Source organism: Megalopta genalis, unplaced genomic scaffold (genome assembly GCF_051020955.1).
Source record: "Megalopta genalis isolate 19385.01 unplaced genomic scaffold, iyMegGena1_principal scaffold0341, whole genome shotgun sequence".
Lineage (NCBI taxonomy): Eukaryota > Metazoa > Arthropoda > Insecta > Hymenoptera > Halictidae > Megalopta > Megalopta genalis.
The window spans coordinates 190,001-199,233 of NW_027476410.1; positions in this window are offsets into that span (position 1 = coordinate 190,001).

The following is a 9,233-nucleotide window of genomic DNA, read 5'->3' on the forward strand; positions in this document are numbered from 1 at the left end:
AAAAATTAGAAAAATTTATTTTAGCCGTAAATCGAAAATAATGGGGACACCGGAGCTGTTCGAAGCGCCGAGACGCGCCGCGTACGGCCGAATATTTTCCAAGTCCCAACGTACCGATCAAGAGTAAAGTACCATTTTCCTACATTAGATTTCGTTCTAAATGCTTAATCCCTATGTAAAAACGTTAGTTAAGCAAGAATATCGTATTTTTAAAAAAATCTAATGATAGGATTTCCCAGAAAATTGAAAAAACCGTAAAATGTCAAGAGTAAAGTGCCATTTTCTGACATTAGATTTCGTTCTAAATGCTTAATCCCTATGTAGAAACGTTAGTTAAGCAAGAATATCGTATTTTTAAAAAAATCTAATGATAGGATTTTTCAGAAAATTGAAAAAACCGTAAAATGTCAAGAGTAAAGTGCCCTTATTTTAAACAATGTATCGTTCTAAATGCTTAATCCCTATGTAAAAAAGTTATTTTAGCAGGAATATGTTATTGAAAAAAATTAGAAAAATTTATTTTAGCCGTAAATCGAAAATAATGGGGACACCGGAGCTGTTCGAAGCGCCGAGCGCGCCGCGTACGCCCGAATATTTTCAAAGTCCCAACGTACCGATCAAGAGTAAAGTACCATTTTCCTACATTAGATTTCGTTCTAAATGCTTAATCCCTATGTAAAAACGTTAGTTAAGCAAGAATATCGTATTTTTAAAAAAATCTAATGATAGGATTTTCCAGAAAATTGAAAAAACCGAAAAATGTCAAGAGTAAAGTGCCATTTTCTGACATTAGATTTCGTTCTAAATGCTTAATCCCTATGTAGAAACGTTAGTTAAGCAAGAATATCGTATTCTTAAAAAAATCTAATGATAGGATTTTTCAGAAAATTGAAAAAACCGTAAAATGTCAAGAGTAAAGTGCCCTTATTTTAAACAATGTATCGTTCTAAATGCTTAATCCCTATGTAAAAAAGTTATTTAAGCAAGAATATGTTATTGAATAAAATGAGAAAAATTTATTTTAGCCGTAAATCGAAAATAATGGATCGAGCGAATCGGTCGATTGCGCCGAGACGCGCTATGATGCAACAGACGAGCGATTGGAACGCCCGAATATTTTCAAAGTCCCAACGTACCGATCAAGAGTAAAGTACCATTTTCCTACATTAGATTTCGTTCTAAATGCTTAATCCCTATGTAAAAACGTTAGTTAAGCAAGAATATCGTATTTTTAAAAAAATCTAATGATAGGATTTCCCAGAAAATTGAAAAAACCGAAAAATGTCAAGAGTAAAGTGCCATTTTCTGACATTAGATTTCGTTCTAAATGCTTAATCCCTATGTAGAAACGTTAGTTAAGCAAGAATATCGTATTTTTAAAAAAATCTAATGATAGGATTTTTCAGAAAATTGAAAAAACCGTAAAATGTCAAGAGTAAAGTGCCCTTATTTTAAACAATGTATCGTTCTAAATGCTTAATCCATATGTAAAAAAGTTATTTAAGCAGGAATATGTTATTGAATAAAATGAGAAAAATTTATTTTAGCCGTAAATCGAAAATAATGGATCGAGCGAATCGGTCGATTGCGCCGAGACGCGCTATGATGCAACAGACGAGCGATTGGAACGCCCGAATATTTTCAAAGTCCCAACGTACCGATCAAGAGTAAAGTACCATTTTCCTACATTAGATTTCGTTCTAAATGCTTAATCCCTATGTAAAAACGTTAGTTAAGCAAGAATATCGTATTTTTAAAAAAATCTAATGATAGGATTTCCCAGAAAATTGAAAAAACCGTAAAATGTCAAGAGTAAAGTGCCATTTTCTGACATTAGATTTCGTTCTAAATGCTTAATCCCTATGTAGAAACGTTAGTTAAGCAAGAATATCGTATTTTTAAAAAAATCTAATGATAGGATTTTTCAGAAAATTGAAAAAACCGTAAAATGTCAAGAGTAAAGTGCCCTTATTTTAAACAATGTATCGTTCTAAATGCTTAATCCCTATGTAAAAAAGTTATTTAAGCAGGAATATGTTATTGAAAAAAATTAGAAAAATTTATTTTAGCCGTAAATCGAAAATATAGGATCGAGCGAATCGGTCGATTGCGCCGAGACGCGCTATGATGCAACAGACGAGCGATTGGAACGCCCGAATATTTTCAAAGTCCCAACGTACCGATCAAGAGTAAAGTACCATTTTCCTACATTAGATTTCGTTCTAAATGCTTAATCCCTATGTAAAAACGTTAGTTAAGCAAGAATATCGTATTTTTAAAAAAATCTAATGATAGGATTTTCCAGAAAATTGAAAAAACCGAAAAATGTCAAGAGTAAAGTGCCATTTTCTGACATTAGATTTCGTTCTAAATGCTTAATCCCTATGTAGAAACGTTAGTTAAGCAAGAATATCGTATTTTTAAAAAAATCTAATGATAGGATTTTTCAGAAAATTGAAAAAACCGTAAAATGTCAAGAGTAAAGTGCCCTTACTTTAAACAATGTATCGTTCTAAATGCTTAATCCCTATGTAAAAAAGTTATTTAAGCAGGAATATGTTATTGAAAAAAATTAGAAAAATTTATTTTAGCCGTAAATCGAAAATAATGGATCGAGCGAATCGGTCGATTGCGCCGAGACGCGCTATGATGCAACAGACGAGCGATTGGAACGCCCGAATATTTTCAAAGTCCCAACGTACCGATCAAGAGTAAAGTACCATTTTCCTACATTAGATTTCGTTCTAAATGCTTAATCCCTATGTAAAAACGTTAGTTAAGCAAGAATATCGTATTTTTAAAAAAATCTAATGATAGGATTTTCCAGAAAATTGAAAAAACCGAAAAATGTCAAGAGTAAAGTGCCATTTTCTGACATTAGATTTCGTTCTAAATGCTTAATCCCTATGTAGAAACGTTAGTTAAGCAAGAATATCGTATTTTTAAAAAAATCTAATGATAGGATTTTTCAGAAAATTGAAAAAACCGTAAAATGTCAAGAGTAAAGTGCCCTTACTTTAAACAATGTATCGTTCTAAATGCTTAATCCCTATGTAAAAAAGTTATTTAAGCAGGAATATGTTATTGAAAAAAATTAGAAAAATTTATTTTAGCCGTAAATCGAAAATAATGGGGACACCGGAGCTGTTCGAAGCGCCGAGCGCGTCGCGTACGCCCGAATATTTTCAAAGTCCCAACGTACCGATCAAGAGTAAAGTACCATTTTCCTACATTAGATTCCGTTCTAAATGCTTAATCCCTATGTAAAAACGTTAGTTAAGCAAGAATATCGTATTTTTAAAAAAATCTAATGATAGGATTTTCCAGAAAATTGAAAAAACCGAAAAATGTCAAGAGTAAAGTGCCATTTTCTGACATTAGATTTCGTTCTAAATGCTTAATCCCTATGTAGAAACGTTAGTTAAGCAAGAATATCGTATTTTTAAAAAAATCTAATGATAGGATTCTTCAGAAAAGTGAAAAAACCGTAAAATGTCAAGAGTAAAGTGCCCTTACTTTAAACAATGTATCGTTCTAAATGCTTAATCCCTATGTAAAAAAGTTATTTAAGCAGGAATATGTTATTGAAAAAAATTAGAAAAATTTATTTTAGCCGTAAATCGAAAATAATGGATCGAGCGAATCGGTCGATTGCGCCGAGACGCGCTATGATGCAACAGACGAGCGATTGGAACGCCCGAATATTTTCAAAGTCCCAACGTACCGATCAAGAGTAAAGTACCATTTTCCTACATTAGATTTCGTTCTAAATGCTTAATCCCTATGTAAAAACGTTAGTTAAGCAAGAATATCGTATTTTTAAAAAAATCTAATGATAGGATTTTCCAGAAAATTGAAAAAACCGAAAAATGTCAAGAGTAAAGTGCCATTTTCTGACATTAGATTTCGTTCTAAATGCTTAATCCCTATGTAGAAACGTTAGTTAAGCAAGAATATCGTATTTTTAAAAAAATCTAATGATAGGATTTTTCAGAAAATTGAAAAAACCGTAAAATGTCAAGAGTAAAGTGCCCTTACTTTAAACAATGTATCGTTCTAAATGCTTAATCCCTATGTAAAAAAGTTATTTAAGCAGGAATATGTTATTGAAAAAAATTAGAAAAATTTATTTTAGCCGTAAATCGAAAATAATGGATCGAGCGAATCGGTCGATTGCGCCGAGACGCGCTATGATGCAACAGACGAGCGATTGGAACGCCCGAATATTTTCAAAGTCCCAACGTACCGATCAAGAGTAAAGTACCATTTTCCTACATTAGATTTCGTTCTAAATGCTTAATCCCTATGTAAAAACGTTAGTTAAGCAAGAATATCGTATTTTTAAAAAAATCTAATGATAGGATTTTCCAGAAAATTGAAAAAACCGAAAAATGTCAAGAGTAAAGTGCCATTTTCTGACATTAGATTTCGTTCTAAATGCTTAATCCCTATGTAGAAACGTTAGTTAAGCAAGAATATCGTATTTTTAAAAAAATCTAATGATAGGATTTTTCAGAAAATTGAAAAAACCGTAAAATGTCAAGAGTAAAGTGCCCTTATTTTAAACAATGTATCGTTCTAAATGCTTAATCCCTATGTAAAAAAGTTATTTTAGCAGGAATATGTTATTGAAAAAAATTAGAAAAATTTATTTTAGCCGTAAATCGAAAATAATGGGGACACCGGAGCTGTTCGAAGCGCCGAGCGCGTCGCGTACGCCCGAATATTTTCAAAGTCCCAACGTACCGATCAAGAGTAAAGTACCATTTTCCTACATTAGATTCCGTTCTAAATGCTTAATCCCTATGTAAAAACGTTAGTTAAGCAAGAATATCGTATTTTTAAAAAAATCTAATGATAGGATTTTCCAGAAAATTGAAAAAACCGAAAAATGTCAAGAGTAAAGTGCCATTTTCTGACATTAGATTTCGTTCTAAATGCTTAATCCCTATGTAGAAACGTTAGTTAAGCAAGAATATCGTATTTTTAAAAAAATCTAATGATAGGATTCTTCAGAAAAGTGAAAAAACCGTAAAATGTCAAGAGTAAAGTGCCCTTACTTTAAACAATGTATCGTTCTAAATGCTTAATCCCTATGTAAAAAAGTTATTTAAGCAGGAATATGTTATTGAAAAAAATTAGAAAAATTTATTTTAGCCGTAAATCGAAAATAATGGATCGAGCGAATCGGTCGATTGCGCCGAGACGCGCTATGATGCAACAGACGAGCGATTGGAACGCCCGAATATTTTCAAAGTCCCAACGTACCGATCAAGAGTAAAGTACCATTTTCCTACATTAGATTTCGTTCTAAATGCTTAATCCCTATGTAAAAACGTTAGTTAAGCAAGAATATCGTATTTTTAAAAAAATCTAATGATAGGATTTTCCAGAAAATTGAAAAAACCGAAAAATGTCAAGAGTAAAGTGCCATTTTCTGACATTAGATTTCGTTCTAAATGCTTAATCCCTATGTAGAAACGTTAGTTAAGCAAGAATATCGTATTTTTAAAAAAATCTAATGATAGGATTTTTCAGAAAATTGAAAAAACCGTAAAATGTCAAGAGTAAAGTGCCCTTACTTTAAACAATGTATCGTTCTAAATGCTTAATCCCTATGTAAAAAAGTTATTTAAGCAGGAATATGTTATTGAAAAAAATTAGAAAAATTTATTTTAGCCGTAAATCGAAAATAATGGGGACACCGGAGCTGTTCGAAGCGCCGAGCGCGTCGCGTACGCCCGAATATTTTCAAAGTCCCAACGTACCGATCAAGAGTAAAGTACCATTTTCCTACATTAGATTCCGTTCTAAATGCTTAATCCCTATGTAAAAACGTTAGTTAAGCAAGAATATCGTATTTTTAAAAAAATCTAATGATAGGATTTTCCAGAAAATTGAAAAAACCGAAAAATGTCAAGAGTAAAGTGCCATTTTCTGACATTAGATTTCGTTCTAAATGCTTAATCCCTATGTAGAAACGTTAGTTAAGCAAGAATATCGTATTTTTAAAAAAATCTAATGATAGGATTCTTCAGAAAAGTGAAAAAACCGTAAAATGTCAAGAGTAAAGTGCCCTTACTTTAAACAATGTATCGTTCTAAATGCTTAATCCCTATGTAAAAAAGTTATTTAAGCAGGAATATGTTATTGAAAAAAATTAGAAAAATTTATTTTAGCCGTAAATCGAAAATAATGGATCGAGCGAATCGGTCGATTGCGCCGAGACGCGCTATGATGCAACAGACGAGCGATTGGAACGCCCGAATATTTTCAAAGTCCCAACGTACCGATCAAGAGTAAAGTACCATTTTCCTACATTAGATTTCGTTCTAAATGCTTAATCCCTATGTAAAAACGTTAGTTAAGCAAGAATATCGTATTTTTAAAAAAATCTAATGATAGGATTTTCCAGAAAATTGAAAAAACCGAAAAATGTCAAGAGTAAAGTGCCATTTTCTGACATTAGATTTCGTTCTAAATGCTTAATCCCTATGTAGAAACGTTAGTTAAGCAAGAATATCGTATTTTTAAAAAAATCTAATGATAGGATTTTTCAGAAAATTGAAAAAACCGTAAAATGTCAAGAGTAAAGTGCCCTTACTTTAAACAATGTATCGTTCTAAATGCTTAATCCCTATGTAAAAAAGTTATTTAAGCAGGAATATGTTATTGAAAAAAATTAGAAAAATTTATTTTAGCCGTAAATCGAAAATAATGGATCGAGCGAATCGGTCGATTGCGCCGAGACGCGCTATGATGCAACAGACGAGCGATTGGAACGCCCGAATATTTTCAAAGTCCCAACGTACCGATCAAGAGTAAAGTACCATTTTCCTACATTAGATTTCGTTCTAAATGCTTAATCCCTATGTAAAAACGTTAGTTAAGCAAGAATATCGTATTTTTAAAAAAATCTAATGATAGGATTTTCCAGAAAATTGAAAAAACCGAAAAATGTCAAGAGTAAAGTGCCATTTTCTGACATTAGATTTCGTTCTAAATGCTTAATCCCTATGTAGAAACGTTAGTTAAGCAAGAATATCGTATTTTTAAAAAAATCTAATGATAGGATTTTTCAGAAAATTGAAAAAACCGTAAAATGTCAAGAGTAAAGTGCCCTTATTTTAAACAATGTATCGTTCTAAATGCTTAATCCCTATGTAAAAAAGTTATTTTAGCAGGAATATGTTATTGAAAAAAATTAGAAAAATTTATTTTAGCCGTAAATCGAAAATAATGGGGACACCGGAGCTGTTCGAAGCGCCGAGCGCGTCGCGTACGCCCGAATATTTTCAAAGTCCCAACGTACCGATCAAGAGTAAAGTACCATTTTCCTACATTAGATTCCGTTCTAAATGCTTAATCCCTATGTAAAAACGTTAGTTAAGCAAGAATATCGTATTTTTAAAAAAATCTAATGATAGGATTTTCCAGAAAATTGAAAAAACCGAAAAATGTCAAGAGTAAAGTGCCATTTTCTGACATTAGATTTCGTTCTAAATGCTTAATCCCTATGTAGAAACGTTAGTTAAGCAAGAATATCGTATTTTTAAAAAAATCTAATGATAGGATTCTTCAGAAAAGTGAAAAAACCGTAAAATGTCAAGAGTAAAGTGCCCTTACTTTAAACAATGTATCGTTCTAAATGCTTAATCCCTATGTAAAAAAGTTATTTAAGCAGGAATATGTTATTGAAAAAAATTAGAAAAATTTATTTTAGCCGTAAATCGAAAATAATGGATCGAGCGAATCGGTCGATTGCGCCGAGACGCGCTATGATGCAACAGACGAGCGATTGGAACGCCCGAATATTTTCAAAGTCCCAACGTACCGATCAAGAGTAAAGTACCATTTTCCTACATTAGATTTCGTTCTAAATGCTTAATCCCTATGTAAAAACGTTAGTTAAGCAAGAATATCGTATTTTTAAAAAAATCTAATGATAGGATTTTCCAGAAAATTGAAAAAACCGAAAAATGTCAAGAGTAAAGTGCCATTTTCTGACATTAGATTTCGTTCTAAATGCTTAATCCCTATGTAGAAACGTTAGTTAAGCAAGAATATCGTATTTTTAAAAAAATCTAATGATAGGATTTTTCAGAAAATTGAAAAAACCGTAAAATGTCAAGAGTAAAGTGCCCTTATTTTAAACAATGTATCGTTCTAAATGCTTAATCCCTATGTAAAAAAGTTATTTTAGCAGGAATATGTTATTGAAAAAAATTAGAAAAATTTATTTTAGCCGTAAATCGAAAATAATGGGGACACCGGAGCTGTTCGAAGCGCCGAGCGCGTCGCGTACGCCCGAATATTTTCAAAGTCCCAACGTACCGATCAAGAGTAAAGTACCATTTTCCTACATTAGATTCCGTTCTAAATGCTTAATCCCTATGTAAAAACGTTAGTTAAGCAAGAATATCGTATTTTTAAAAAAATCTAATGATAGGATTTTCCAGAAAATTGAAAAAACCGAAAAATGTCAAGAGTAAAGTGCCATTTTCTGACATTAGATTTCGTTCTAAATGCTTAATCCCTATGTAGAAACGTTAGTTAAGCAAGAATATCGTATTTTTAAAAAAATCTAATGATAGGATTTTTCAGAAAATTGAAAAAACCGTAAAATGTCAAGAGTAAAGTGCCCTTACTTTAAACAATGTATCGTTCTAAATGCTTAATCCCTATGTAAAAAAGTTATTTAAGCAGGAATATGTTATTGAAAAAAATTAGAAAAATTTATTTTAGCCGTAAATCGAAAATAATGGATCGAGCGAATCGGTCGATTGCGCCGAGACGCGCTATGATGCAACAGACGAGCGATTGGAACGCCCGAATATTTTCAAAGTCCCATCGTACCGATCAAGAGTAAAGTACCATTTTCCTACATTAGATTTCGTTCTAAATGCTTAATCCCTATGTAAAAACGTTAGTTAAGCAAGAATATCGTATTTTTAAAAAAATCTAATGATAGGATTTTCCAGAAAATTGAAAAAACCGAAAAATGTCAAGAGTAAAGTGCCATTTTCTGACATTAGATTTCGTTCTAAATGCTTAATCCCTATGTAGAAACGTTAGTTAAGCAAGAATATCGTATTTTTAAAAAAATCTAATGATAGGATTTTTCAGAAAATTGAAAAAACCGTAAAATGTCAAGAGTAAAGTGCCCTTACTTTAAACAATGTATCGTTCTAAATGCTTAATCCCTATGTAAAAAAGTTATTTAAGCAGGAATA